At 37.2% G+C, this 5,037-nt stretch overlaps 1 pseudogene; it reads left to right on the forward strand.

The window, feature by feature from the left end:
- The first annotated feature begins 2,395 nt into the window (after nt 1–2,395).
- Nucleotides 2,396–3,591, forward strand: LOC103658052 (annotated as a pseudogene).
- The last annotated feature ends 1,446 nt before the right edge of the window (nt 3,592–5,037 follow it).

The raw sequence follows: 5,037 nt of genomic DNA on the forward strand, positions 1-5,037 counted from the left end.
CTGAAAACATTTTTGGTTGTCACAGTTTAGGGGTATTGTTGAGAAATCCTGAGATAGGAGTCACTAATGACTCATGTGCTGGGAGACCAAAACTCAAATCCATGTATCTAAAATCATTTTTAAAGTGCCTTCTATTTATCTTCTAACTCTAAAAACGCTAAGCAACAATAGGAAAAAGGGACCTTTTCTCTTTCTTTTCAGCTTTAGTCTTCTGTTTCTTCTGCTGTTTATCTTCTGTACTGCCAGCCAGGTTGAAAGTGGACAGATAGCATAAAAATCTTAGCAATTCCTTCTTCCCTTTCTCCCTCCCTCCCTATCTCCCTCTCTTCCACCTTCCTTCCCTCCTTCCCTTCTTTCCTTTTTTCTTCCTTCTTTCCTTCCTTCCTTCCTTTTTTGCATATTTAACCCTTTCATACATTGTCAAAGCAATTGTATTATTATGTTAAATAATAACTATAGTTTAAAGGAAGAAACCTATCAAACCAATGGACCATGATAGAGACAGCTGAATTCATACTGTACCATTGATTCCCTGACCCATATATCCTTGTGGCGATGTTGCATAGCTGGTCAAGGAAAGAATAAACTTTCATAGGAAGGCCCGTTTCGAAACTGCAATAAAAAGTCACCTAAATTATGGAAAATGTATTAATGTGCTTTTATTTACATAATAAATCTATCAGAAAGAGATAACTTATAAGCTGTTATTGTGAGGCAGCTCGGGGTGGGAGATGACAGAAGCTGGTTAGAGATAAAGTATTGGAGCTTGAAAGAGGATGCGGTTAGAGAGACAGAGGCATCGTTTACTTGGTGGGAAAGAATTGTGCTCTCTGAATATCTTGGATGAAGATGGTATAAGGAAGGGCAGAAAGTTTGAGAATATAACTTTGGTAAGGGAACAATTTTTATGTTAAAAAACCGAACATTAGATCTATATACAAAGGACAAAATGCAAATCAAAAGTTTTACAATTATCTGATATTTTGACGTAGAAATCAAGCCAAATGAGCGTATTTCTTCGATTATCAGAGATTTCTTTTGGCAGGGAAGATAAAGGTAGCTTAAATTATTTAGATCATTTATCGCTATGATAGGATAGTTGCATTTCTAAAACCTGGGAGTTTTTTCTTCTTCAGGAGGAATTGTTCCATAAGTAGGCATAGATTTGGTGTGTCCGTGGAAGAGGGGAGTCCAGGATCTTCCCATGTCACCATCTGGAACCAGAGCTCTCTAAAACTCCAGTGTTCTTTTGCTTAAAATAATAGGACTCCAGCTTCCTTTAATAAAGGGAATTGAAGATTTGACAGCCACAGTATTCATTGGAAACTCTAGATAATTCGTGATTCCAGAAATGTTATAAGGACCCATAGTTGGACAGGGACTAAGACAAGTCCAGGAGTGACACCAGGATTTTCAGGCATTTAGCTATCTGTAGGCTTACACCTTATCAGGGAACGCATTTTCATTGGTCTACTTTGCTCATATACTTGGGCTACAATTTTTTCCTCAAATATCTTTGTTTCTGCCCAACAACTGCTCAATTCTCATGACTATGGTTTTGCCTTGGTGTTCTGGTTCAAACTCTTTCCTGAGGCTAGAGACCTATCCTGAACTCCAACCCCCATATAACCCTTGCCAGTCCCTTGCTCCAATACCACAGTTCTGGTCTTCGAAGCTACCAGCTGATCAGAGCTAGGTACATGCAATGACAGATAGTAATGAATTGAAGCTCTCCAAGTGAGTGAGTGAGTTAGTGAGTGAGTGAGTAAGGGAAAATACAACACGAAGGAAAACATTTGGTAAAGTTGTCAGTGATTCTTGACCCAAAACTAACTCTTTTCTAGATCATAAGAGAACAAGTCAGCTTTCATCATTTTGATCCTGCATGCAAAAAACAGAAATGAAATATTTGCTGTGATGTGAGCTGGCTTTGAAATCAGCAGACTTTGGCTCACACCATTCACCAAATTGGCACATTCATTGGAAATGATGTTCAAAGCAGCTTACAGTAGGAATGGGAAAAGCAGCTTTTGCTTCTCTACAAAAAAAAAAAATAAATAGATAAAATAAAATAAAAATACAACAGCATTTCCTTTGGAATTCACATTCATGCTTGACATTCTAAACAGAATGTAAATATACAGAAAGATGAAGGTATCCTATATTCAAATTTAATTAATTAATTTATTTTTAGGCAACTAAGCTATCTGTAAGAGCTGGTGTTGATTGATCTAATGACAAGTGTACTTACCTCACGTTTGCCCATGGAGTGTCCAGTTTCACTGGGAAGTACTTCTGTGTAGAGAGACTCAAATTAAATTAAATCAAATTAAATCCATGTATTTTGGAGTTTGGGAGTGGTTTACTAATAAGATGCTGGTAGAGTACATATAGACCAACCTGCAAAGATGAGGTTGGTCTTTGGAGCCAGGGCTCTCCCATTCAGCCTTTTACTCTCTCCAATTGTCCCTAGTCCAGATCTTGCAGAGTCTCCTATAGTGTTGACCAGTTAAAAAACATGGCTCAAGCTCTTTTCCATCTTGCAAGATGGTGGGTGAAAAAGCTGAGATGCCAGATATTAGCGAGAAGCAGCCTGAAGCCAAGAAAGCAGATGCTGGTGGCGAGATTGAGAAGGGTCACCTCAAGGCTAAAACGCAGAAGAGGGGGAAACCTCATGGCAGCTGAAAGGCTGTCCTAGTCAGAGGAAGTGGCAGAAATTCCTAACCGGCTCTGTATTCCAGAAAGGCCATGTATAAGAGGAAATATTCAGCAGCTAAAACCAGGGTTGAAAAGCAAAAGGAGCAGGTTCTTGGCTACTGTCAGGAAACCAATTGTTGGTTACAAGAATGTGGTACCCAATAGTTAAACTTTGCAAAATGCCTGGCTATTACCCTACTGAAGGCGTACTTGGAAGCTGTTGAGCCACAGCGAAAAACCTGTCCGTCAGCATGTGAGGAAACCATGAGCTAGCATCACTCCTGGCAACATCTTGCTCATCTTCACTGGCCTCAAAAGAGGCAAGAGGATGGTTTTCCTGAAGCAACTGAACAGTGGCTTGCTGCTTGTAACTGGATCTCTGGCCCTCAGTTGAGACCCTCTGTGTAAAACGCACCAGAAATCTGTGATTGCCACTTGCACCAAAATCGATATCGGCAATGTGAAAATCCCAAAACATCTCACTGATGCTTATTTCAAGACCCAGACTCCAGGAAGGTGAGATCTTTGTCACAGGGAGAGAGAAATAGGAGATTACAGAGCAGCGCAAAGTTAATCAGAAAGCTGTGGACTAGAAAATTCTTCCCATAATCAAAGCTGTTTCTCAGCTTCAGGGTTACCTCTGCTCTGTGTGTTCTCTCATAAATGGAGTTTATCCTTCACAAGTTGGTGCTCTAAATAACAGATCCGTTAAAAACAAAAAACATGGTCTAAAAAAAAAAAGCAAAGAAAAGAGAAAAGAAAAAAGAAGAAAAGAAAAGGACATATGGGCATTAGAACAGAAAAATTCTGGAGATACTCTTTTATAATCATTCTCAAAAAAATGTATAAAGATAAGAATTCCAAGTTAATAATATGGGGACAAACTCCAGGGGAAAAAATAGAGAGGGTTCACAACACTGCCACATTCCTTATGTATTTAGTGTTCAATGTTGGAAAGAGAATTTCATATACTTTACTATAGTCTGTAAATTGCATTGAACAGAACAATTAAGTAGTATAGAAACTATAATTGGGTTGGTAAATAATTGGGTTATATTTAAAGAGCTATTTGACCTCACATTGCTTTGGGTAAACTATAAGAGTGATCATGGCTTGGGCCAACATTTCTCCATGAGTATGTGTTAGAGATGGAACAAGTACTAATAGGGTTAAGTTCAGAAGAAATAAGCACAAAGTAAATCACGTGGAAGAAAAACAAAGACCACAACTACCAGGTGGGACAAATTTGCCTTTGTGCAAATATTTTAGGACAAATTTAGAAATGGTCATAGTTAACCATAGGGTAAGGGTGAATCAGCACAGTGGGCCACAACTAATAAAAACAAGTGTGTTGCAATGACCTGTGAATGGGGAAAAAACTGAGCTGTTACCCTTTTTGATTGGCCCACTCTTCACCAAAAGTAATAAATTCCATTGATCTGTGAAAGGAAGCTTAATATAACCAGTACTTTTAAATATAACTAGTACTTTTAAATGCCAGGGTCAATTTCTGTTTTCTGCAACTAAGAAATATAGAAATAAACAAATGAAAATAAAAATTATACCAAAATCATTCTCTGTATTTATTAACTCAAGCTTAATAATTGCATATTCCAACTTTCTATTCCTATTTTAATTGCATTAATGGCTTTTGGTGTTCTCTTTTTTCTTTTTTTTTTTTTTTAAAGATTTTATTTATTTATTTGACAGAGATAGAGACAGCCAGCGAGAGAGGGAACACAAGCAGGGTGAGTGGAAGAGGAAGAAGCAGGCTCATAGTGGAGGAGCCTGACGTGGGGCTCAATCCCGTAACGCCGGGATCACGCCCTGAGCCGAAGGCAGATGCTTAACCGCTGTGCCACCCAGGCGCCCCTATTTTTTCTTATGTCAATTTTCATTTTATATTCTTTTTGAAATGTATCTACTTATGCTTTTTTCAACTGTGTAACTAATCAATTTTGTATATTATTTTTGCTTTAATCTCTGCTATGTCTTTGGAATTATACATGTATACATACTTATGAAGATATATTTGGCATATATATTTCTACATGAATACATATTAGAGAAAGCAGCAAGTAGAAACAAGATTAAGTTCACATTGTAATTATAAATAATTTAGTTTTCCTCTCTCTACCCTATTTCTTGTCAATGTCACGTTTTTAAGCTCTAAGATAGTTTATTTTTAATTTATTTGTGTGTTTTTAATATATTTATTCACTTATGTCTATCTTTATTTTTTTTAATTTTCTTCTATTTTATTCCAATAGGATCACTCAGTTGTTTGTGTCCCTTGCTCTTACTTTAATACATGTATTTACAGTTGTAAATTTCCCTGTA

The sequence above is a fragment of the Ursus maritimus genome, unplaced genomic scaffold (assembly GCF_017311325.1).
Source record: "Ursus maritimus isolate PB19 unplaced genomic scaffold, ASM1731132v1 scaffold_11, whole genome shotgun sequence".
NCBI lineage: Eukaryota > Metazoa > Chordata > Mammalia > Carnivora > Ursidae > Ursus > Ursus maritimus.